At 46.2% G+C, this 27665-nt stretch overlaps 1 protein-coding gene across 1 annotated transcript in view; it reads left to right on the top strand.

The window, feature by feature from the left end:
• Positions 1 to 8758: 8758 nt before the first annotated feature.
• The window catches only part of SH3BP2 (SH3 domain binding protein 2), a 137366-nt gene continuing 118459 nt past the window's right edge, over positions 8759 to 27665 (top strand). Inside the window, exon 1 of the mRNA XM_063924554.1 lies at positions 8759 to 8963. The gene's annotated coding sequence lies outside the window, so the exon portion shown is untranslated. The remainder of the gene's footprint in view (positions 8964 to 27665) is intronic.

The following is a 27665-nucleotide window of genomic DNA, read 5'->3' as shown; positions in this document are numbered from 1 at the left end:
GGAGCGTCTCTATCGCTCAAACAGCTTTAGTGTAAACCAGCTTACACTGTGTTGGATTTTCACCTTATCACTACAAAAGGGTTTACAGTATAAGAATATCATTTCTGTGTGTTACATTCAAGGTCTACTGATTGTTATCTTGTGAGCGTCTGTGCCGCTCGTGATCTCCTCGTGGTCTCGAGCGTCCGCTACGCTGATAGCGTAGCATTACGGTAGTCGCTCACCTATAGGGTGCCCGATACCAACAGCGTATTCTCGCGAGCGTTTGTGTCGCTCGAGCGGCTCGCTCCCGATACAGCGTCCGCTACGCTAAGAGCGTACCCTTACGGTACCTCGTGCGCCGGTTGCGTACAGTGTTTCTTAACCTCTGTATAGTGTGTTAAATAGGATAAATATTTGGCTTTATCTAGTCGGCAGCCCATAGCGTGCCTGCCTGTGATCTCTTGGCCGTGAGCGAACGTGACGCTTGAGCGTCTCGACTACGGCTAAGCGATCATTACGCAACGTGCGTACCCTTACGGTATTCCATACGTCAATAGCGTACAGTGTTCTTAGACCTCTTAAAGGGTTTTAAGTAAGACAAATATTTAGCTTTGTCAAAAGAGATAAAGTGGACGGAGATAAAGTACTAGCCAATCAGCTCCTAATTGCCATGTTACAGGCTGTGGGAGAGATGTATTATAGTAGCACGGATCGTGCTGCTATAGTACTTCCTGCTTTGCCTCATTACTAAGGCCTTTAGTTCATATTATGCCATATTGTAGTGCCCCTAGTCCGTATTATGCCACATGGCAGTGCACCAATTCATATTATTTATTACCAGTTATTTATATAGCGCACACCTATTCCGTAGTGCTTTTACAGAGAATATTTGGCCATTCACATCAGTCCCTGTCACAGATAAAGTACCAGCCAATAAGCTCCAAGCGGCACGTTACAGGCTGTGTTTGAAAAATGACAGTTAGGAGCTGATTGGATGGTACTTTATCTCTGTCCACTTTATCTCCATCCAAGGGTTAGTAAATAGACTCCAAAGTGCAGCTGTGTTTCTAGAGAGGAGGGGACCCGTGTGCAGACTCCATGTGTGGGACCCGTCCTCTCCTGTAGGCGTCACCGCCACTGAATGTGCATGCACTGGACTCCGAAAAATGGCCGCCACGCCATTTTTCCGGAGTCCTGCGCATGCGCTGTAGACTCTGGCACTATGCCAGAGTCTCTAGCGCTCAGTGCGTTAGCAGCGGTGGTGACGGCTACAGGAGAGGAGGGGACCCACACACAGTCGCCGATGGACGCCGGATAGGTAAGTATAAAAGAAATGGGTGCAGTGTGTGCGGTGTGGGCCCCCTCTGGACCCAGGGTCCCATGTGCACCGCACACACTGCACCCATTATAGATACGCCAGTGCAAAGTGTGATAAAGTACCAGCCAATCAGCTCCTGACATTTTTCAAACACAGCCTGTAACATGGCAGTTAGGAAGCTGATTGGTTGGAACTTTGGGATCTATTTACTAAACCCTAGCCCTCCTATATATATATATATATATATATATATATATAAAAACAAAAAGCAGGTGAATAGGCACTCCCATAAATAAGCTAAACGGGCACCGGTGCCATCCCAATGAGGAATTTTCACATAAAAAGGAAGAGAGAGCGGCACTCGGCGTCTTGAAGTCAATATCTTGTATTTAAACAACACATAGAAAGTCCGACGTTTTGGGTCTCACATGCCCCTTTGTCAAGGTGTACAACAGTGAATAACAGTATAAAACATACCTTTATAGTGTAGAAACCCCTTGTGTGCATGCAGCAAGCGCCAAACGGAGCCGCCATTCGGCGCTATCAAGTGACGTCATCATCAAGCGGCCACCCGGAGCCATGACAACCTGGGCTCCGTCATTGCCGCAGAGCTTAACGGGAATTGTAGTGCGCTGCGAAACGATAGAAAAAGAGAAAATACAGTACCCTGCACCTAAAGCACAGTACAGGCAGTATACATCGAACCTTAATAGGTCCTTGAAGTTGATATATGAAATAGTAAGATAGACTGTATGGGAAAAATTTGATAAAACACAGATGCTAATAATGTTAACATAAGGGAAATATCCAACATACTAATAAGGACTATATGCCACAAAAAGGAGAACTGCCTGTAATGTGTCTACAGAAAATGAAAGAAATAAAGTATAACAAAGTAGATAGACAGTGCTCCTGAGACCGGGAACATAATAATAAAAATAATATTAATAAAAATATTTGATTTGGCTATTACTTGTGTCTCTTTCCTGGTGGCTGCAGGTTCAAATTTAACAGACCCGGCATACAAACTGAAAAGAGTCTGCAATCAGGTTCATTAACTAGCTGAATACCCTTAAAGGCGTATGCGTTTATGCTTGGTTTTACCATCCTACAACCATTCTGGGTGAATTATCCATCTCTATTAAAAGTTGGTCCTATATATATGGACTATGGATGTTTTATATCTATGAAGGCCTTTGTTCCTTTTTTTGTGATACCATACAGAAACCCCTGATGAAGCCGTTCTGACGAAATGCGTTGGGTCGAATCAGTTACGGTCTCTTATCTAGTTCATCAGTACACCCTACAGAATATACACCTATAAGGGTGAGGGTGTTCTTTAAAGGCTTGAACAGAAAACCTATTGACTGTATCTGGATGTATTTCTTTTAAGAATGTTTATATGAATGTATGGAACCTTTTATTTGTAAAAAAAAATGTTCATATGAATTTATGGAATTCTATATTTATTTTTATTTTTTTAATAAAAACAAATTGGTATCATATCTAATTTAGGCCATTCTGGACGTCTTTTTGTTCGGGTGTGTTCTCTGGTGTGAGGGTATACTTGCAGGTGATACCAGTTATAAGAATTCACACCGTGGAAGAACAGCTACTGGAAATACTAAAATCTGAGTGTTTTAAAGTTATACCAAGCGCAATTGGTTATTGTTTTGTTTATATATATATATATATATATATATATATATCATACTTACCTACATTTCTTTTCTCCTCTCCGGGAGATACACGGAGAGGAGAAGCAGGTGCGCAGCGATGGGGGTGGGACTGAGACAATGGCATCATTAGGCCCCACCCACTACATGTGAAAATACCGCAATTGGTCGGTATTTGTGTATGAGCTTCAATTACACAATTTGCATATAATCGTGTTATTAAGCCCCGCCCCCTCTGCCAGGTCTGCGATTTTGCCATATTTAGTTACCCATTCTGCCCACTTCCCTCTGAAGTGGGCAGAATGCGGGAGGGGTGCCCACTCTTCCGGGGCTGCAGGGGACTACCCGAGAAACTACCGGGAGAGTAGACAAGTATGATAGATAGATAGATAGATAGATAGATAGATAGATAGATAGATAGATAGATAGATACACACACAGAATATAGATATATATATATATAGAGAGAGAGATAGAACAATACAGATGGAGAAATGCACATACAAGTAGCAGCCTGTGTCTTGAGAGGGTGCTAGTGGGAATGGAGTGAACCGATTCCCTTTTCAATTTATTATTTATCAAATTATTTCAGTATCCACCAGGTAGATCATCCAATTAGAATGTAAGAAATATTTAGAATTTTTCATTTATTTTCCATAAAAACAATACAATGTTTTAAAACTTTCAAAACAAAGGCAGCAGTAATCTGAAAAATCTCAAAGTGAATAAGTATCAATTTCACACAAGTGACATAAAGATTACAGAAGTCATTTTCAGATGAGTGAGAACCTGTTGGTTTTGTGGGTGCTGCGTACCAGCACCTGGGGAGGCGGGGACAGGGCGTCGATGCAGCGTTTTGTGGGCGTTGATGCTCCATTTTAGGGGCACGGTCCGGACAACGTAGGCATGTCCGGACCATTGGATGGGTGGGCCGTGGCGGCTGCGTGATGTCACACACAGCCAATGCAGCCCAAAAGATGGCCGCTCCCCGACCTAGCTGCGTAGGCACGGGGCTACCTTAATCATGTGACAGCGATGCGCTCGCATGTTAGCAGGGGGGTATGACCCGGCATGCGAGGCGGCCTTGCCCTGTGCTGGGCGGCCCCCCACATGTTAAAGAAAAGAATTGTAGTTTGCGATTTTCCGCAAAACTACGACTCAAGCTGAATTAGGCCCCCAGTTCAGATTATGCCATTTTACAGGCCCCCTTTACCATTACACATACTATTCAATGAGAATGGAACGTCACCCTATATTTAGGTCTGACCCAAATGCTTTGCAGACAATTCTGTGACCTTGGTAGAGAACTTTATGACCTGTGTATGGGGATCCCTATGCCTCAGGGCCTCATAGCAATGTCACCCCTTGCACCAACTATAGCTGCGCCCCTTCTCCTGTATTATATCATGGCTTTCAGCATATGCCCTCAACCCAATACCACACCCCTAGTATGGTGCCACCATTTCTTTCTGTAACCCTCCCTTCAACACTAAATTGGGGTTGACCACCGATAGTGCCAAGGGATGATTACTCAACAGCCGTGCCTCCACTCAAGCTACTTGTAAATTAGATGGTATGTCTATTGTAAGGCTCGCTTGAGTAAGCCCTACTCTGCTTAAACCTAATATATGGTTGGTGGTGGTGTCTCTTTCAGGGTAATATGAAATATACAAATATATGTAGTTGAGTACCTGTTTCTTCTGTCTTCCAGCGTCTTTGGATGGTTTCCTCCAAACGGACCCAACAAATACGGTAAGTATAACACTTCAAGCACTTTAATGTATTAATATCATAACAGATACATCAAATAATTAACCGCACATTAGTAACACACACTAATTTATACTAGCACTAGCACTTTATCCCTTTATCCCACCTTTACAAATGTCTTGCATGCAATATACAAAAAGTTTTTCTAAAAAGAGGCACCTTTGTGCCAGAGTGACCCGGGTACTCTCAATGTACTATACAATAAATATTAGTGCACTTTTCAGAACCCATGCATATGCAAAGTTACTTTAGTTTTGTAGTAATTATACTTCCTCTCAATTGAGATAGAGAGGATGTCACAAAGGCCCTCATTCCGAGTTGTTCGCTCGGTATTTTTCATCGCATCGCAGTGAGAATTCTCTTAGTGCGCATGCGTAATGTTCGCACTGCGCATGCGTCAAGTAACTTTACTAAGAAGAAAGTAATTTTACTCACGGCTTTTTCGTCGCTCCGGAGAACGCATTGTGATTGACAGGAAATGGGTGTTACTGGGCGGATGTACGGCGTTTTAGGGGCGTGTGGCTGGAAACGCTACCGTTTCCGGAAAAAACGCAGGCGTGTCTGGAGAAACGGTGGGAGTGCTTGGGCGAACGCTGGGTGTGTTTATGACGTCAGCCGGGACCGAAAAGCACTGAATTGATCGCACAGGCAGAGTAAGTCTGGAGTTACTCAGAAACTGCTAACTCGGTTTTGATCGCAATATTGCGAATACATCGGTCGCACATTTAAGATGTTTAGATTCACTCCCAGTAGGCGGCGGCTTAGCGTGTGTAACTCTGCTATAATCGCCTTGCGAGCGAACAACTCGGAATGAGGGCCAAAGTTCAGTTTATCACTATGCTGAAAGAATGTTTGTTATTCACACTCCTAATATTTCTAGAGCCTTTCGGGCTGTTAGGATGGATTTATTTCTCGTTTCTATATCCGTGTTTTAAAAGAGTGTGGTATATTAATAAGTTTGAGTCACAAATTGTTAGTGGTGCTCCTTTTAATAGCCTGAAGCTAGTTCTTGTATAGTACTTCAAGGTGGTGTCCTTATCCTCCCTGTTCGTTCAAGATTTTGATTAAACTGAATATAATGTAAGTTTATCTCTATACAACTTTATGAGCTTTATAGTCCTTCCTTATGCTGACGTGGATGACGTGGCTGAACCTTTGATCAATATAAAGTTCTATAGGAGTAATAGCAAAGCCTTTAACCTTTCCTTTCAATAACGCTCTCCTTGCCCAATTAAATTGCCTCCGAATACAGAGCTTTTATGTGGTTATTTATAAGTCACTGGCTCATTTGAAATTGCAACTAATACCCCTTTTCCACTAACGAGCACGGGTCGCAGCCGGGAGCCTGACACGGGAGCTGCCCTCTGCTGCGACCCGTGCTCGGTCCCTTTCCCATTAGCAGTCACAACCCGGCAAATGCCGGGTTGGTGACGCTTCTAGTGACACGGCAGGGGCGGCGCAGGGAGATCACATGATCTCCCAGCGCCGCCTTCCCTATGCACTGTGAACGGGAGCCGTGTCACCTCGACACGGCTCCCGTTCACACTAGACAGCTAGCCGGGTTGAACACGTGTTCAACCCGGCTAGCTACCAGGGTAGGATTCCCGGATCACTTGATCCGGGTTTACCCTTTTCCACTAGCAAAAAACACGGGTAAATGCGCGCCCCCGTGCATTTACCCGTGTTTTTTGAGCTAGCGGAAAAGGGGTATTAGTATCTCCCTCCTATTGTAACAGTATAAAAAGTTCTGCAGGGAGTTTAAACTTGTGTGCCTTTTTACTTATCAGCCCAAAGTGAGCGCTATGCTTTTCTGATGCTCCCCCGACTCTCCAGCAGACAAGTTATGGAATACCCCCCTCCTTTTTTCATTTATCAAAGACTGTTCCTGACAGTGTGGGAGGAGGGAATAAGATGATGCGTCACACACTGATATGCAGTTAAGAGGATCTACCGTACTTCCTACTTCTCTAACAGTGTGTAACCGAGCAATTTACTCGCTCGTCAGCAGCTGTCTAATTGACCTCCAGTAGAGCCTGTGTCCCTGGCCGCCTCTTCCTCTGCGATACTAATGGGTGAGGGCGCCTTTCTTCAGCAGCAACCCACTACTGGCTCTTACCACACCGCGGCTTCAGCGCCGTGGTCCCCAGAGTCACTGCTCGTTCTCCAGCATCACCGTCCTCAATGCCGCGGCCGCCCGCCTCCTCTCTCCTCCCAGTCAGGGCCGTCTTTTCGTATGGGCTCAATGGGCTCTTGCCCAAGGGCCCCAGGAGTAAAAGGGTCCTAGACTGATAGCTGAGGGTCCCCTCTTTCCAGGGGTACCAGATTTTTTAAAATCTGCCCTGGGGAACCAGAGATATCTGACTTCAAAGCAGTGGTCCCCATCCAAGCCTGTTAATTGTTCTTCCCAGCCAGATATCTTGGGTTCTGTCTGACTTAGAGTTTTTATGAGGGTGTACTCCAAAAGCTGGGACTCTTCCCTTTCAGTGGACTCTGGCAGCTTGTCTCTACTATGCCCAGAACCAGAGATATCAGCCTTCAAGCAGCAGGTCCCTGCTCCAGCTCCACACGCTTAATATGCAGTCTTATGTTTTGTTGGTGGATTGCTCTGGCTCCTGAAGTCTGATCCCCAAGTCCCCAATACCTCCTGAAAGGTGGGACTCTCTAGTTTATTTTTTACATTACATTAAAGCTAAGAAATATATTTCCAGGAACTGGAGATATCTGCAGTAAAGCAAGCTGCCCTGACCCCAGGAAAATGATGAATATTAAGCCCACTCCACTATCCACCACTCCCCTGTGTATTAAACACCCCCTACCACCCTGGAAGTCATGTACCAGGGTCCCTTCATTCAGCTCAGTGTCCCCTTCTACAGTTTAGGGTTCTCCTTCCCATCCCATTTGTGCAGTAAAGGAGTAATTAGCAGAAATTATTTCTCCAGGTCCTACATGCTGAGCGAAAGATAGAACCCCCTACCCACCGCGGGACATCAAAACTGCCGCTGATAGCACCCCCCACCCCTACCGCTGATGGCTGCGTAGGGGCCCCAGTGCATTGCTGTGCCCAGGGGCCTACACTGCTATTAAGACGGCTCTGCTCCCAGTCACCTGCACCGCTCGCACCTTCTGTCCGGCAGCACTGGCGCTGTGTAGTACAGATTCTGACAGCTCCGTCTCCGTTCTCAGCGCCGCCGTCTGTCCCTTGTCAGCGCTGCTGTGGTGCCGTCCCCTCCTTCTCCTTTACACTGATGGGGCTGTGCGGTACTGGGCATCGGATCTTACTCCTCCGTCCTCGGTGTCATTCCTTCTCCCTCCTCGCTCCTTCCTCTCGCCAGCACCAACGTCTCCAACGTCTCTCCCACCCGCCGCCTGCTGGTCCTCTTATATCCTCTCCTCCTGCGGCTCGTGGAAAAACCTCGCTCTCGCTCACCAGTTTCCCTTGCCCAGCGCGTGGTTCCCTTTTCTCCGCGCAGGGCTCCAGAAACTTCTCCAACCCTCCAACATTATTTATTAAAATTATCATCACTTTTCTACTAATTAATAACGGTGAATAACAATGCTGCCATATACACTTATTTATATACATTTTATATTATGCATATACTGTATAGTAACAACAATTGGACCGGGTTACATTTCCATGCATCATTTCGCTGAGCTGGTTGTGTGATTATCTGCTTCAGTCTCTGAGTAATGACAAAAGTTCCTCAGTTTCATCTAAGAAGCAAACCAGACCATATCCTGGGTACAACTACCAGCAAAATCACTGACACTGGAGGTGAGCGCTGCAGACACATCACCCTCACAGCTGAGGGAAGAAGCTGAGACAGAGAAGAAAGAACGTGAGGCAGGAAGGAAACACTGGTAAATGCAGCTGGTAAAGGAAAGTGAGAACTGTACAGAGGGAGACATGCACATGCACATACAGGTAGCAGCCTGAGTAAGGTGACAGACAGGGCCAGCGTTACTAGTTGGAGAGGAGGAGGAGGTCCCATGTGCAGGGATGGGACAGGCTGGAGGAAGGAGGTGCTGCTGCTAGCTCTGCACTCTCACTCTCGGTACTACTAGTACTGGGTGTCTTCTTCCTGCGTGCTGCACTAGTCATGATGAGAGTGGTGTGTAAGTGAGGACATTGGAGCAGCTGGGGTCCAGGCTGAGGAAGAGGAGCTGCCACCCTGTTACCCCTGCCTGCCTGCAGAGCTGCAGCCATACACAGACAGGTACTGTACTGAAGGGGGGCACTGGGGAGAGGGGTCTGGGCCATGCAGGGGTCTATTGTAATGGGTGCACCCTAGTAAGTACCACACAAATACTGCTAAAGGTGTAGTATGGTATGCCGGCTGTCGGGGTCCCAGTGCACAGCATACCGGCGCCGGAATCCCGACCGCCGGCATACCGACAGCTGGGCGAGCGTAAATGAGCCCCTTGTGGGCTCACTGCGCTTTCCACGCTGCGGGCACGGTGGCGCGCTACGCACGCTATCTGTTCTCCCTCCAGGGGGGGTCGTGGACCCCTAAGAGGGAGAAAAGGTGTCGGTATGCTGGCTGTCGAGATTCCGGCGCGGGTATACAGCCGGCAAACTGAAGACCATCCACTCCTTCACATATCTTTACTATGCCATTGTACCCACTGTAACTAGTTGCATGTGATAGCTGCAGATTGCATTGCATGCAGTGTGGTTTCATTCATGAGCTTGATGCAGTACTAGGTCTATATTTACTAAAGTGCGGGTTTACAAAAGAAAAGTGATGTTGCCAATAGCAATCAATCAGATTCTACTTATCAATTATCTAGCACCTTCTAGAAGATAATTGCTAGAATCTGGTTGTGTGTAAATAAGTTTTTGTTCTTATTTAGCTTCTGTTTGGTGATCTGACACAGGAACAATCAACGTATCATAAGGATTAATGTAGTAATGTTCCTCTCTCTGTGTTGAGATATCTGGCTGAGCAAGTACAGTCTAGTATAAAGATGCATGCAGGGGAATTACAGAGTTCAAGTCTATGTCTATCTATCTAATAAGCCACTCTAAATTGCTCTGGGTATTCCATGTGCCATCCACATTGTTGTATCTTATTATTCTGCTATTTCTGCCCTGCAGTACAGTCTGTGGTTTGGAGCACATTGCATGTTCTGTCTGCAGGGACAGAGGGACTTTCACTGTTGGGTAGAAAGTATTATATATTACAGTCAGCGAATTGTTGTATTGTCCATCATAATACAAGTTGCACAAATACTGGGGCAGTGCACACAGCTCACATCTATGCGCGGGTGGTCGCACAGTATACCGGCGCCGGGATCCCGACAGCCGGCATACCGACACTTATTCTCCCTTGTGGGGGTCCATGACCCCCCTGGAGGGAGAATAAAATAGTGTGGCGCGCATAGCGCGCCACCGTGCCCGTAGCGTGGCAAGCGTAGCGAGCCCGCAAGGGGCTCATTTGCGCTCGCCACACTGTCGGTAAGCCGGCGATCGGGCTCCCGGCGCCGGTATGCTGGTCGCCGGGAGCCCGACCGCCGGCATATCGTAGTGAACCCCTATGTGCTATAGAGGGTAAATGACATTCGCCAGTGCCGAGATCATTCTGTAAAGCAGGGTTTCCCAAACTCGCTCCCCAAGGCACCCTAAAAGCCCAGGTTTTAAGGTCACCCATGCTAAAGCACAGGAGACTAATTAGTACCTCGGTGACCCAGGGGTAAGGAACTGTTGTCCCTCCAGCTGTTGTTGAACTACACATCCCAGCATGCCCTACAAGTTTTAGAATGGCCAACTAGCAAAACTGTAGCAGGGCATGCTGTTAAACGGGTCACTCTTCACCAGAGCCGGTCCTAGGCATTAGCAACCTAGGCAAATGCCTAGGGAATTTGGTATACCTAGGGGCACAAGCTGCTTCTGCTGATTAAAACAATATGCGGCATGCCTATATTCTGTGTGTAGCATTTTGTATGCAGATACAGCCACAGTCACACACAGAATATAGGCATGATGCATATCATTTTAAGCAGCAGAAGCTGCTTGTGCATCTTAGCCACATAGCAATGCAAATAAGATGCATTTTCATCAAAAAAGGCGCCCGTTGTTAGCAGAGCTGCCAGCTTACTCACCCCAGGCATCTCCTGCTGATTGGCGCATTGAGGCAAGGTTTATGAGGACACATCTGTATCCAAGCAGAGACATACATCACAGTGTAAGCGGCTATGTGAGTGCTGTGTACAGGTGGGGTGGGGCATTATGTGTGTCATGTGTATACATGCATTAATAATGTGTGGCATATGTGTAAGAGGCACTATGTGTGTCATTATGTGTATAAGGGCATTAATAATGTGTGACATATGTGTAAGAGGCACTATGTGTGTCATGTGTATAAGGGCATTAATAATGTGCGACATATGTGTAAGAGGCACTATGTGTGTCATTATGTGTATAAGGGCATTAATAATGTGCGACATATGTGTAAGAGGCACTATGTGTGTCATTATGTGTATAAGGGCATTAATAATGTGTGGCATATGTGTAAGAGGCACTATGTTTGTCATTATGTGTATAAGGGCATTAATAATGTGCGACATATGTGTAAGAGGCACTATGTGTGTCATTATGTGTATAAGGGCATTAATAATGTGCGGCATATGTGTAAGAGGCACTATGTGTGTCATGTATAAATGTATTAATAATGTGCAGCATATGTGTAAGAGGCACTATGTGTGTCATTATGTGTATAAATGCATTAATAATGTGCGGCATATGTGTAAGAGGCACTATGTGTGTCTAAAGGCATTAATAATGTGCGGCATATGTGTAAGAGGCACTATGTGTGTCATTATGTGTATAAATGCATTAATAATGTGCAGCATATGTGTAAGAGGCACTATGTGTGTCATTATGTGTATAAGGGCATTAATAATGTGCGGCATATGTGTAAGAGGCACTATGTGTGTCTAAAGGCATTAATAATGTGCGGCATATGTGTAAGAGGCACTATGTGTGTCATTATGTGTATAAATGCATTAATAATGTGCAGCATATGTGTAAGAGGCACTATGTGTGTCATTATGTGTATAAGGGCATTAATAATGTGCGGCATATGTGTAAGAGGCACTATGTGTGTCATGTATAAATTCATTAATAATGTGCGGCATATGTGTAAGAGACACTATGTGTGTCATTATGTGTATAAGGGCATTAATAATGTGTGACATATGTGTAAGAGGCACTATGTGTGTCATTATGTGTATAAGGGCATTAATAATGTGCGACATATGTGTAAGAGGCACTATGTGTGTCATTATGTGTATAAGGGCATTAATAATGTGCGGCATATGTGTAAGAGGCACTATGTGTGTCATGTATAAATGTATTAATAATGTGCAGCATATGTGTAAGAGGCACTATGTGTGTCATTATGTGTATAAATGCATTAATAATGTGCGGCATATGTGTAAGAGGCACTATGTGTGTCATTATGTGTTTAAGGGCATTAATAATGTGCGGCATATGTGTAAGAGGCACTATGTGTGTCATTATGTGTATAAATGCATTAATAATGTGCAGCATATGTGTAAGAGGCACTATGTGTGTCATTATGTGTATAAGGGCATTAATAATGTGCGGCATATGTGTAAGAGGCACTATGTGTGTCATGTATAAATGCATTAATAATGTGCAGCATATGTGTAAGAGGCACTATGTGTGTCATTATGTGTATAAGGGCATTAATAATGTGCGGCATATGTGTAAGAGGCACTATGTGTGTCATGTATAAATGCATTAATAATGTGCAGCATATGTGTAAGAGGCACTATGGCCCCCATTCCGAGTTGTTCGCTCGCTAGCTGCTTTTAGCAGCATTGCACACGCTAGGCCGCCACCCTCTGGGAGTGTATCTTAGCTTAGCAGAATAGCGAACTAAAGATTAGCAGATTTGCGAATAGAAATTTCTTAGCAGTTTCTGAGTAGCTCCAGACTTACTCAGCCATTGCGATCAGTTCAGTCAGTTTCGTTCCTGGTTTGACGTCACAAACACACCCAGCGTTCGCCCAGACACTCCTCCGTTTCTTCAGACACTCCCGCGTTATTCCCAGAAACGCCAGCGTTTTTTCGCACACTCCCATAAAACGGCCAGTTTCCGCCCAGAAACACCCACTTCCTGTCAATCACACTCCGATCACCAGAACGATGAAAAATCCTCGTTATGCCGTGAGTAAAATACCTAACTTCTGAGTAAAATAACTAAGCGCATGCGCTTTGCGACCCTTGCGCATGCGCAGTAAGCGACTAATCGTAATATAGCGAAACTCGGCAACGAGCGAACAACTCGGAATGAGGGCCAATGTGTGTCATTATGTGTATAAGGGCATTAATAATGTGTGGCATATGTGTTGTGTAAGTGACATTATGTGTATAAGGGCATTAATAAAGGTTGGCATAATGTGTAACAGGGACGTGCAGTCAGGGGAGGCAGGGGAGGCAGTGCCTCCCCTGTGATTAATGAGTAAAATAATACAAAGAAGATACTTATGACACATAAGTATCTTCTTTATTATTTTACCTATCATTAATGTGTGTGAAAATCAGTTTGGGAGGCACCGATCGTCGTGCCTCCCGTAGTGATTAGGAAAGGTATGGGGAGCGGGGGGTGGGCGCGGGCGGGGCCTAGCAATGGGCAGGAAAAGCCCATTGAAATAACATGGGAAAGCGGCACCATTAGTGGTGCCGCTTTCCTACAGGGACGTGCTTTCAACCTATGAAAGCACGTCCCTGTGAGTGAAGGCACAGTGATTGGCCAGCGGATCTGTCACTGGATCCGCTGTCAATCACTGTGTGGGCGTTGGTAACTGCGGAGGTGCGGGCGGCGGAGATGCGGGATGCGGCGGGCCGGGCGGCGGAGGTGCTGGCGGCAGAGAGGCGAGCGGCGGTAGCGGCGGCGGGACGCGGCATTCAGACCTCTTGTGCAGAGTTTGGCAGCGGAAGCGGTACCCATTTCAAAAATGGCGCCTCAGCGTCATTTTTGAAATTCAAGATGGCCGCCGCGAGCCAATCATGGCTCGCCGCGTCATCGCCCCGCCCCCTCCCGCTGACTTATATAAGTCAGCGCGAGGCAGCGGCTGTCAGTCCGACGGCGGAGGAGGAGCGGAGAAGAGCTCCTGAAGACTCCGTGGAAGTCCTGAATGGGCGGCGGCTATGCAAAAGAGCTTAGCAGCCGCCGCCCACCAAGTGAAGATGCTGGAAGTCCTGGGAAGGCGGCGGCCATGCAAAAGAGCTTAAAGGCCGCCGCCTCCCAGGTGAAGACGTCGTGGAAGTCCTGGATGTGCGGCGGCTATGCAAAAGAGCTTAGCAGCCGCCGCACACCAGGTGAAGACGCCGGAGGAAGACCCCAGAAGCCCTGGGGAGGTGGCGCCCCCCCAGGTGAAGACGCCGGAAGCCCTGGGAAGGCGGCGGCCATGCAAAAGAGCTTAAAGGCCGCCGCCCCAGGTGAAGATACAGGATTTTTTAAAGAATGTGTCTTGTTTTTTTTCCAATATTTTCTTTACAGGTGGACTACAGGTGCCAGCTGGCCCTTTATGTCCGGGCATGCTGGCACTTGTGGTTCTCCAAGTGCCAGCATGCTGGGGCAGGCTTGCTGGGACCTGTAGGCCACCTGTAAAGAACAATATTACTATTCTTTGCAGGTGGACTACAGGTGCCAGCGGGCCCTTTATGTCCGGGCATGCTGGCACTTGTGGTTCTCCAAGTGCCAGCATGCTGGGGCAGGCTTGCTGGGATCTGTAGGCCACCTGTAAAGAACAGTATTAGCATACAATGAACCCCGCACCCACCGCCACCAGGGGTGCGGGGCATAGCACTGGGCTATCAGCCCAGTGCTGGTTGTTGCTCGGGAGGGGGGACCCCATTTAGATTTTTTGGGGGCCCCACTTTCCGAGGAATTCCAGCCCTGGGCTGACTGGTTTGGGGGGTGTTTAATGACATGGCAGGGGGACCCCACACTGAGTGTCTCCCCTGCTATGGCATTATCCCCCCTGGCTGGTTCTGCCTGGTGCTGGTTTTAGTGGTGTAGGGGGTCTGCACTTTTTTTTTTTTCGGGGGGGGGGGGGGTGTGTTTAGCTGCAGTGCCTTCCCAGGCCCGGACCTCACCGCACGTCACTGATGTGTAAGGCACCTTGGGCCAGATGTACTAAGCTTGAAAAGTGATAAATATCACTGTGATAATGTGATAAAGCACCAGCCAATCGGCTCCTAACTGTTATTTTTCAAACACAGCCTGTGACATGGCAGTTAGGAGCCGATTGGCTGGTGCTTTATCACAGTGATATTTATCACTTTTCAAGCTTAGTACATCTGGCCCCTTATGTTTATAAGGACATTAATAATGTGTGTCATATGTGACAGGGGCATTACCGTGTGGTATTATGTGTATAAAGGCATTACTAATGTGTTGCATTATGTGTATAAGGTGCTCTACTGTGTGATATAACGTATAGAAAGGGCACTATTGTGTGGTTTAATGTCAATAAAGAGCAATATGGTGTGGTGTAATGTGACTAAGGGGCACTACTGTGAGGAGTAACGTTTATAAGGTAAAGTGATACTACTGTGTGATGTAACATGAATTAGGGATACTATCGCATGATAAAAGGTGAATAAAGTTGCACTACTGTGAGGCATAATTTGAATTGGGGGTACTATTGTGTGGCCATGCCCCTTCCCAGCAAAAACACACCCCTTTTTGGCCTGTGCGCCGAATGTGCGCACTGTTCCTATTTAAAATATAGGGGGTAGGAACACCAAAATAAGGACTGCTATGGGTGAGGGTGATGGTGCTGGGAAAGGGGTGCAGGATCAGAGGCGGAACCAGCGGTGGTGCTAGGGGGCACCAGCCAAAATCTTGCCTAGGGCATCATATTGGCAGTGCCGTTTCTAGCGGCGGGCGAGCCGTGCAACCGCACGGGGCGCCCGCCGCGGCACTTTGTGACTCCTTATCTCCTCTCCCCGAGCGCTCCTGCTCGGGGGGCGGAGTTTCGCGGAATGACGCGTTTGCGTCGTGACGTCACGACGCAAACGCGTCATTCCGTGAAACTCCGCCCCCCGAGCAGGAGCGCTCGGGGAGAGGAGATAAGGAGATACGCATGGAAGGAGGAGGCGGCCGGCGCGAGGGACGTGAGGCGGCGGGACCGAAGAGCGGGAAGATGTAAGTATCCTCTCTCTCTTTCTCCCTCTTCCTTCCCCCCCACTTGAAACCTGCCTGCCGCACTGTGTAAAATGGGGACACCTGCCTATGGGGATACCTGCCTGCCGCACTGTATAAAATGGGGACACCTGCATATGGGGTTGCCTGCTGCACTGTATAAAATGGGGACACCTGCAAATGGGGTTGCCTGCCGCACTGTATAAAATGGGGACACCTGCATATGGGGTTGCCTGCTGCACTGTATAAAATGCGGACACCTGCCTATGGGGTTGCCTGCCGCACTGTATAAAAAGGGGACACCTGCATATGGGGTTGCCTGCTGCACTGTAAAAATGGGGACACCTGCATATGGGGTTGCCTGCCGCACTGTGTAAAATGGGGACACCTGCCTATGGGGATGCCTGCCGCACTGTATAAAATGGGGACACCTGCCTATGGGGTTGCCTGCCGCACTGTATAAAATGGGGACACCTGCCTATGGGGTTGCCTGCCGCACTGTATAAAATGGGGACACCTGCCTATGGGGTTGCCTGCCGCACTGTATAAAATGGGGACACCAGCCTATGGGGTTGCCTGCCGCACTGTATAAAATGGGGACACCTGCCTATGGGGTTGCCTGCCGCACTGTATAAAATGGGGACACCTGCCTATGGGGTTGCCTGCCGCACTGTGTAAAATGGGGACACCTGCCTGCCGCACTGTGTAAAATGGGAACACCTGCCTGCCGCACTGTGTAAAATGGGAACACCTGCCTGCCGCACTGTGTAAAATGGGGACACCTGCCTGCCGGACTGTGTAAAATGGGGACACCTGCCTGCCGCACTGTGTAAAATGGGGATACCTGCCTGCCGCACTGTGTAAAATGGGGGCACCTGCCTGCGTACTGTGTAAAATGGTGATATCTGCCTGCCGCACTGTGTAAAATGGGGATACCTGCCTACCGTACTGTGTAAAATGGGGATACCTGCCTACCGCACTTTGTAAAATGGGGACACCTGCCTGCCGCGCTGTGTAAAATGGGGACACCTGCCTGTCGCGCTGTGTAATATGGGGACACTTGCCTGCTGTAATGTGTAAAAAGGGGACTTTTTTTATTTTTATTTTTTTTCCCCTGTGGTGGGTGTGATGATATCAGACGAGGCTGCGCCCACCTTAATGAGACCACACCCATTTTAATCAGGCCACACACCCTTGTCGGGAGTGCGCGCGCCGAAGGCGCGCGCATGCTTTTTCTTTTTACGGCTATATGGGGGGGGGGGGGGGGGGCGCATTTTGAAATCTCGCACTGGGAGCCAAGTTGTCTAGAAAAGGCCCTGCATATTGGTTAGGGCCGGCTCTGCTCTTCGCTGATGTAATGCCATCTGGAAATGCGTTCCGGAGCGCAGAAAATCTGACATCTTTGCAGCCGGCATAGAAACCTATGGTGGGCGCTGCTGCTGTCAGAAATGGAGGGACTGTGGCAGATATTGCTGTGATATTACCTACATAGTATATCTGGGGGACATTTAAGAAAAACTTTTTTTTTTCGGGAATATCCCTCATATTTAAGAATTTTAGGGTTATTATTTCTGGATACAATGTGGCAACAGTATGCTTACTGCATTTCCTACAACTGTATTCAGCTATTGTTATCCAGATTGCTCACATTTCTCCCTCCTACAACACAGGCAACTGAGTGGAATACATTTATGATCTGTGGGGGGGATTAAGGGGTCTATTCATAAAGCAGTGAAAAGTGTAGAGAAGTGATCCAGTGGAGAAGTTGCACATGGCAACCAATCAGCTGCTCCGTACAATTTTATAGAGTGCACTTTATAAATGTTACCTGAACACTGATTGGTTGCCATGGGCAACTTCTCCACTGGCTCACTTCTCCGCTCTCTTCACTGCTTCATGCATAGACCAAATCACTGGAGGACAATGCTCAGTGAATGCAAGTAAAAAAGGGCATGCAGCATCGCGGACCACGCACATACTGTAAGTGGTTATGTAGCCATTGGAGCTAATAGGTTCCATCCCTTTACTTGTTTGTACTACTTTTAGAATAACACTTTTAAAAATAGGACTTTTAATGACAATGAGAAAGGGGCAGATGTATTAAGCCTGGAGAAGTGATAAAGTGGAAGGTGATAATGCACCACCAGCCAATCAGCTCCTAACTGTCATTTTTCAAACCCAGCCTGTAACATGACAGTAAGGATCTGACTGGCTGGTGTGTTATCATCTTTAACTTTATCACTTCTCCCATACCCTCCAACATTGTAAACATAAAAATCGGTACAAATTAGGAAAGGGGGCGTGGTCACAGGTAAAGGGGCGTGGCTACGCCCCTTTTCCTATACTTTCAATGGAAGTTTGGAGAGCCAAAAATCAGTACAGACCATAAAAAAAGGTACTGTACCTGCCAAAAAGGTGCAGCTGGAGGGTATGTTCTCCAGGCTTAATACATCTGCCCATAATAGAGCCTTACGGTCACAAAATGAATTATTCCAAAAAGTAAACTTATTATTATAGAAAGAAACATCTTTGAATAGTCTGTATGTAAAAGGTAGGTATAGTCTTTGTGCGCACCCTTCAGATGCCCCAGTTCAACGCAAGATAAGGAGTTACACTTTCCAACCCAAAACCATCATCGGAACAAAAATACCTAAAGTGAACATGGGCACTTAAAGAAAACCTTACCAGTACTCCCCTGATCGTGCAGTCTCTGCCGGTGAATTCTACGATTTGATCCTTGTGTAATCCAGTTTAAAAAATGCACACTGTTATCTCACACCACATCCACTCTCAGATGAAAAATCAATATTGTAGTGGGTATGTCCCCCTCCATAATACTCACTAGTGTGTATCTTTAATTCAGCATGTAACCAGTTATTCCCCGGTGGTGCCGATACCGTCCCCTCAGAACATATAGGCGGGGGTGCCTTACGTATTACTTGTAAAATGTATCTAGCTGGCTGATGAGAATCTGGCAGTATCGGAACGCCCAACTACAAAAGTCTATAAACATTGTTAGCATCAATTGTCCAATTTGCTTTCTTTTGGGAGGGGAGCTTTCAGGGCGAGGTTGGGCAACCTGGAGCAGCCATACCCCTTCTAGTTCCTCCTCTGGTCTGATGGGTATCCGGTCTCTAGGTCTTCAACACTTAGGTCGACAGTCATTAGGTTGACCACTACTGATCGACATGGTCACTAGCTCGACATGGAAAAAGGTTGACATGAGATTTTCACAACTTTTTTAACTTTTTCACACTTTACGATCCACGAGAACTACGATTGGGAATGGTAACCTTGCCCGAAGTTTGTTCGCCATGCGAGGGGACACTGTGCACTAATTTGGGTTCCCGGTCACTTTACGAAGAAAACAACACCCAAAAAACAAACAAACAAAAAACCCCTTGTGTCGACCTTTTCCCATGTCAACCTTGTTCGTGTCGACCTAATGACCGTATCAACCTATTTCAGGTGTCGACCTAGTCACTGTCGACCAATAGTGGTCAACCTAATGACTGTCAACCTCAGTGTGGCGACCCTATGATCCACACCCGTCTGGTGAGTGTTGGAGTGTGATCAGGGGAAATGCACTCTGCACGTTTAACCTTTCCCCAAATAACATGGATACAGATTGAAGGTAAAAAAAATAATCTGTGAAATAAATCAAATAAATTGATCCATTTATGTGTGGAGGTATAAGGTGATGTCACCTGCACATGAATGGCCTGGCTCAGAGGTGCGACTGCGTCTATTGCTGCAGGTGCGTCTTTATACTAATACTGTATAGGATTTTCAAATCGAAACGCCCAGTTGTCGTGCTTTAAGAAAGTGCTTTTCTGTCACTGTGCTTATTAAGACTATCGCCACACCATCAAAATTTGCACCAACCCTACGGCAGGGAGTATGGCCTCTATGTGAGTGTCTGTGCATGCAGCCGCTTTCAACGACGTACTCCCGACATGTCTGCATCGGCTTTGCCACCCCTCCCCGGCTACCTCCCAAAGCACCCACTAGAATCAACAGACTGTGGGGTAAATTTACTAAGATGGGAGTTCTATTTAAGATGAGATGTTGCCCATGGCAACCAATCAGATTCTGCTTCTCATTTATCTAGCACCTTCTAGAAGATAATACATGGAATCTGATTGGTTGCTATTGGCAACATCCCATCTTAAAAAGAACTCCCATCTTAGTAAATTTACCCCTGTGTGTCCAATTCGGGACGTATGTGCTGTGCAAATCTGATCAACGCTCAAACGTAAAACATGGGCCTTTTGCATGCAACATCGATACTGCGCCCACTGGTGAATCAGGCCCACAATCTGATTGGCAGACTGAGGGAAAGTCATTTATAAATATCAGTAGTAGCCTTAGGACAGAGTAACGTGGCAGAGGCTGAGAATAGCCATCCATTCATGTCTAACTCCAGCCACACTCAGTACATTGCACTATCCTCCTGTTACGCAGGTGTAGAGAAGGAGAGTGGGTAAGGCTTGTGGGGAATGTTGATCTTGTAGGTTAGGTCTGGAATGATATATATAGAATGTTTGGCAGCAGGCTTCTGGTGTCTCAGTAAATTATTACTGAATGTCAGCTCTGCTTTGACGCAATCCTAAAAGTTAACTATTTTGGTGCTGTATTTCAGCCGTACAGAACTACAGTTATGATCTACCAATGTAATGCTGTTTATTGCTGCAAATTACAGCAGGCTGATCGGGTATTATAATGAGGGCTGGAGGGCCCTGCTCATTTATTTTCAGGGCTTATCAGTGAATAAGAAGACTTGTGTCATGTAGAATTAACACTGTGCTAGATATCTGTTCTCAACTTTGTTGCAAAGCATATGTTCATGTGAAAAGGGGAAGATGATGACGTGAGTTGGCTAGCTTAACATGTACTGCGGTATGTGGACCTAACATTCCCTGATTTTAATATATACAGCTTGAAATAACAGTGTGGCTTGGGCAGTCACCAAGGGGCCCACGCACAAAGGGGACCCCCAGACATGGCTACATCACCAGTGTGGGGGCACTTAGGCATAATCGGGGAGTCGGTATGTCATAATGTCACCAGGGAGCTGGGACACTACAGTATGGTCACATCTGCTCTGCTGGGAATATTTACACATTATACTTGTTAATAAGCAGTATATCAGTTTGACTGATTTATTGGTAGGGGCTCCACAAGCTAGTTGCCCTTAATGTAACCCTGGCTAGTATTAAGTCCACGTCTGTTTAAGTTTACACCAAGTTTAAATAAAGTCTTAAGGGCCCTACACACTTGCCGATACCACTATACGATATGAACTCGTCATATCGTGCAGTGTGTAGGCACCAATGATGAACGATGCACGGCCCCGCGCTCGTTCATCGTTGGTGCCGGGTCGCTTATGTATGCATGCCAATATTGACGAGATTGTCCATATTAGCATGTACTGCTATGGAGCCAGGTGATGGGGGGAGTGAAGAACCTTCACCCCCCCCCCGTCACTATCCGTCCCCCCCCCTTCCCGACGGCCGTATCGGCCGTCGGGCACCTCGTCGGCATATCGCCGTATATGTAGGGCCCATTACACTTCTTGACCTGCAATGCATGGACAACCCTCTGTCGTTCAGAAAGGCCTCACATTGCCCTCAGCTGCAGTAATAAGTGAAAGTAATAGATTCATCAAAGAGACACCTGTAATATTATATTAGAAGTCATTTTAAAAATAAGTGTTAAAGGCTATAACAAATAACTGTGACAATACAGGGAGAAGAAACGGAAGGCTGCAGGCTGTAATACATGAATACTCTGGGGCAGATGTATTAAGCCTGGAGAAGTGATAAAGCAGTGATAAGTGCAAGGTGATAACGCACCAGCCAGTCAGCTCCTAACTGTCAATTTACATATTGGAGCTGATTGGCTGGTGCATTGTTACCTTGCACTCATCACTGCTTTATCACTTCCCTAGGCTTAATATATCCGCTCCTCTTCAGTCCTACCTCCTGTAATTGGGTTTTCAACTTTCTTTCTTTTTTAATTTGTAACAATAATGAATTTGCTTAATAATTGTTCTTTCTGGCTTTGAACTCTGTAATATTGTTTGTGTTATTTAAAAAAAAAATTTTACGGTAAAACAGGTTATCACTGGAGATGCTGTTCGTGCAAAAATACTATGTGAAAGGTTAATCGGTTTATCTGTATATACTACGAAAACGGATGAGCCTAAATAAAGCAGCATGTCTTTAAAATTCGTATGATATATAGAGGAAAACTATAGGATATACTGTATATTGGTACAGTGTTAGATGTGCAAATGGCCCCTAATATCGAGAAACTGTTCTCAGCCTCCAAGGTTTGAGTCTATGAATATGTCCATGTTTCACTTCTAAATTGCTGCACAGTGCCACTTCCTGGTATAGGCATTTATTCTGTATAGATGGGCAGCTGGCCAGCATCAGCTCTGTTCTGCCAACTTTCCCTATTGCCTAAGGCCAGTGTCAGGTTTTGAAGGCTCCATTTGCTAATGTTTAGTGAGAAACATCGTCTAAATTGATGTCTAAGGGAAAACGTGAGCAGCAATTTCAGGGTTGCCCCCAAGATGTATGTGCGTAAAGCGTTTGCTTTACATTTTCAATAACTAAATCGGTAAATAATTGTGTAACCTTAGTATTCACTTAAATGCTTAACTTGGTATTAAAATGACATGAGAGAAAGAGAGAAATTTGGCTCTCTGCAGGCAATATAGTGAATAGAATGTTGCCAGTTCACTACTGCGCAGACTCTATGTTGCTGCTCCTTCAGGATAGCCACATCCCCTGTACCGAGATGGTCGCCGAGGTTACTACTGAGCATGTGCGGAGCCATCTTGGGACTGCATGTGAGTGCCACAGTGGTAGACAGTAGTCTCTCACTTAGCTCCAGTGAGACCTGTGATTATCTGTTGTGTTAGACATTGTTCCAGCATTCTGCACCGCTCATCAGTGTGTATAACAAACCAGGTTCAGCTGTACTCACTATCTATAATAAAACCTCTCCACTCAGGGCTGGTGCTAGGGTGTTTGGCGCTCCCCTTCAAACTATAATTTTGTGCACTCACTCATAAATAACTAATAAAGAGACAATGTGCACGAAAGGTGCAGCAAAAAAGGGGTGTAGTCATACAAGGAATGGTCATGGCCACACAATAGTACCCCCAATTGAAATTACGCCACACAGTAGCACAATCATATTCACATTGCACCGCACGTAGTGCCCGATTCATATTACACCACATAGTAGTGTATCTTATACACATTACACCACACAGTAGTACCCCTTACACATGTTACACCACATAGTAGTACCCCTTATACACATTACACCACACAGTAGTGCTCCTAATATACATTACACCACACAGTAGTGCCCCTTATACACATTACAACACAAAGTAGTACTCCTTATGTAAGTTACACCACACAGTAGTGCTCCTTAAACACATTACACCACAAAGTGGTATCCCTTATACACAGTACACCACACAGTGGTGCCCCTTATACACATTATACCACTAAGTAGTGCCCCTTATACACATTAGACCACAAAGTAGTACCCCTTATACATGTTACACCAAACAGTAATGCCCCTTACAGATGTTACACCACACAGTAGTGTCCCTTATGCACATTATACCACAAAGTAGTACCCCTTATACACATTACACCACACAGTAGTGCCCCTTATTCATGTTACACTATACAGTAGTAAACCTTATACACAGTAATGCCCTTTATACACAATGCCTTAATGGCAGTATAGGCCTCTGGGCAAAGCAATGCACAGGAGAGCCCTAACCTATTGGCTGCAGCTTTGATGTCAGAAGAGGGTGGGGGGCATGGACATATGCAGGATTTGTAGGGAGGAGATTTCCAGATGATGTAATTAGTTATCCAGAGCTGAGGGTGAGTCATGGGGAGAGAGATAGACATGTAGAGAGAGAGAGAGATGAGCAGCAGAATGAGACTGGGCAGAAGAGCTTACACTCGGAGCTGTGAGGTGCCCCTCCTGGGCAGTAGGAGGCCACATCATCTCTCCGGCCAGGGCATGTGCAGTGGTTCGTATGGGCTCCAGAGCATTACACACCTGTAGGAAGCGCTGGTTGGTGGACTGCAGATTGAAGAGCTGCCCTTCATGCTGCTGGCGCCGATGCCTGACATACAGTCTGGCAGTCGCAGGCTATGGCAGCCAGCAACAACAGTGCACATCAGCAAGGTAGCAGAGTGGGGAGAGCGCATCTCCAGCCTGGCGCATCCCTTGCTGAGCAGGTAACGCTGGCCCTGATGCCACTGGTTAAATAACTGGGCTGTTCGTAGATGCAAGGCATCCACTGGTGTGTACAGAAACTGTGCTACATCCCCAAGCCTGTACACACTTATCTCCAACACAGAATACCACTTTTCTTACATTATTAATACCCCTTTTCCACTGACCTGAAAATCCCAGGTTACTGCGCAGACAGCCGGGATTTAGGTCAGTGAAAAAGGGTTCACCCGGGTACCTATAAAGGTTTTACCCAGAAGGTCCCATGTGAGCCGCAGTGTTAATGGGTAATCCGCATCGTCCGACCCGAGACCCTTTTATAGCATGGAGAGATTCGCTCTTCCGGCGCATGGAGATGACTTCATTTCCAAGCACCAGCACTGCACCCGTGTGCAGTGTGACTGGCACCAGTGCGGGCACAGCCCAGATCGGTGCCGTGGTGGAAATGGGTCTGACCATGTTTGGATCTCTGTTCCAAATTTTGTGTCATACCGGGGACTGTAGTGGAATAGAGGTATAAGTTATCTGACTGCACAGTCAGAATTATCCTGGAGGTAACAAGTACTGGATGGCAACTGCATTCCGACATGATAAGCATGTGACGGGTGAAGGTCATACCCCGGTAAAAAAAAAGTTATTAAAAATCTGATCTTTAGTGGTTGCAGAAGTCGTGGTCACTTGAATGTCTACCTAATGTGTGGTTTGAGGGCCTAAGGCGATATGCGAATGTCTGCTTCCGAAATAGACTTGGAATATGAGTCACAATTGCAGTTCCGTCCTGACACTAAGCACATTTTACTGTGTAACAATCCATTTTAATTGGGGGGAAAAGCTACAGGTATTTATATTTCAGGCAAAATGTATGATAATTTACCCGAGTATTCCTTACAGCAGGAGAAACAGAGTAACTTGTATTATTCCTCATGCTTTTGTATAGCGGTGATGCAGTGGGAGATATCTAAATGTACATATATAATTAAGTTGTCTTATGTCAGGGACACTCATCAAATTTCCAGCAGTATACACTGCTTCACCTGTGTATAATGCCCACATGTATATACTGCTGCACCTGTGTATAATGCCCACATGTATATACTGCTGCACCTGTGTATAATGCCCACATGTATATACTGCTGCACCTGTGTATAATGCCCACATGTATATACTGCTGCACCTGTGTATAATGCCCACATGTATATACTGCTGCACCTGTGTATAATGCCCACATGTATATACTGCTGCACCTGTGTATAATGCCCACATGTATATACTGCTGCACCTGTGTATAATGCCCACATGTATATACTGCTGCACCTGTGTATAATGCCCACATGTATATACTGCTGCACCTGTGTATAATGCCCACATGTATATACTGCTGCACCTGTGTATAATGCCCACATGTATATACTGCTGCACCTGTGTATAATGCCCACATGTATATACTGCTGCAACTGTGTATAATGCCCATGTGAACCCTTGGGCTCATATAAGGTGTGCTAATCTGGCTATGATATACTCCTGAGCTATTTACCTCACCACACGTCTCTGACATGCGCCTCTACAGAGGCACTCAGACTCTGCGACATGACCCAATATACGACGATGGTGCCGATGTATCAGCAATTATACGCCATCGGATTGAAATGATGAGACAGCAGTGGATGTCCTTATGCTCAGGTTAGCTTCTGCCCATATCAGCATATAATCACAATTCCCAACGGCAAAATATAGCAACGGCAGCAGCAAGAACAACCACACCTGGATTAGGCTCACTCTATGTATTACTGCTGTATCTCATACTACAATATACCCATGGGAGCAGCTAGCCATATACTATGGTCCCCACATAGCAGAGGCATCACAAGGGGTGACACCAAAATGCAGACTCCTCCGCAGTAACAGAAGCTGGGTGCGGCAGTGTAACATTATCCTGCAGCACTCGGCTCCTGTCACTGAGAAGGAGCTGGCAGCACTGGAAGAGTCTCCAGGGTCAGCCTGCATGCCCCCAGATTGAGGTAATCTGGGGCTTCCGTGAGGCCACGCCCCCTTTAGTGATGTCAGCTAGGGGTACCATGAGGCCATGCCCTGATCACAGAGCCACGCCCCCTTTTTGAGGGGAGTCTCTTGGCCACACTGGGTGTTTCCCATCCCCAGTGCTGCTACCTCCACAGAGTGCATACCGGACTCCACTGGTGTTATTCTACTGTTGTATCATTATAGGTATACGGCAGTGCACACAAGAAGCATTATTTTTCTCTAAATGACCTTACCTGTCCTCACAACCCAGCACATAGATGAGTTGTATACATTTTTTTAAAAATACATTTTATTGAGAAGATAACAAAGAATAACATTAATCGTAACAAGCGAATAGTAAAATTACATATAGAATATGTGTGATAACTTCCAATTCTAATATAGTGTAAGCATACCAGTGATCCAAATTTTATAAGGAATGCAGAGAAGATGAGAGAGGAGCCGGTATATAATACTGAAGGGAGGAAGAAGAAGAAAGAGAAAGAAAAGAGATGAGCTAGGAAAAAAGAAAAGGGTATAGAGAAAAAACCCTTGGGGCGGTATCTCCAGTTGTTGGGCAGGGAGCGGAAGGGGGGGGGGGGGGGGTACTAAGCTGTTACATGGAAAATGAGGAAGGGATATTTTGGGAGGTGAACCAAGGACCCCATGTTTATCAAATGATTTATAATGACTTGTTGATAATAGCAGTCATATATTCCATTCAGTATATGTACCAGATGCGGGACATAATGGAGTGTAGAGATGTGGGGGAGATTAATTTCCAGTCTGCTGCTATCTGGCAGGTCATAGCGCAAACAATATGATGCACCAGTTTGTTTTGGTGACGAGATAGCTCAGGAATTCTCAGGGGGAGAAGTAAAAATTTAAGATCATTGGGGATGGAAACGTAGAGTGTGTGTGAAATGAGATCAATAACTCCTCGCCAGAGACTGGATATTTTGGGCATGACCACCATATATGGAGAAAGGTGCCTTCTTCCGAGTATCCCCTCCAACATTTATCTGCAGTGTCAGGGTACTTTTTGTGTAATCGGGAGGGTACATAGCACTATCTATATACCACTTTATACATATTTTCTTTAATTCTAGCACAGATTGAGCTAGAGACTATGTTGTCCCAGATCTCAGCCCAAACTTCATTTTCTAAGGTTGTACCAAGGTCTGTCTCCCAGGCAGTTTAATGAGAGTTGCGTGTTTGAAGAGAACTCCTCAGTGAGCAGAGAGTATAAAAGAGAAATGAGGCACTTACTTGAGGAATGTCTCAGACAGAGGACCTCAAAGGTGGTGAGGGCTCTGCTGATGAGGAGATTCTGCACTCTAGAATGAATTTGTAAAAATTGAAAGAAACATTTAGAGGAAAGTGTCAGGTCCAATTGTAACTAGGAGAACTGGTGAAAGTTAAAATCTTTGGTGATGTCAT

This window comes from Pseudophryne corroboree, chromosome 1 (assembly GCF_028390025.1).
Source record: "Pseudophryne corroboree isolate aPseCor3 chromosome 1, aPseCor3.hap2, whole genome shotgun sequence".
Classification (NCBI taxonomy): Eukaryota; Metazoa; Chordata; class Amphibia; order Anura; family Myobatrachidae; genus Pseudophryne; species Pseudophryne corroboree.
The sequence above is the reverse complement of the archived record's forward strand: the minus strand, read 5'-3'. Positions and strand labels throughout refer to the sequence as shown.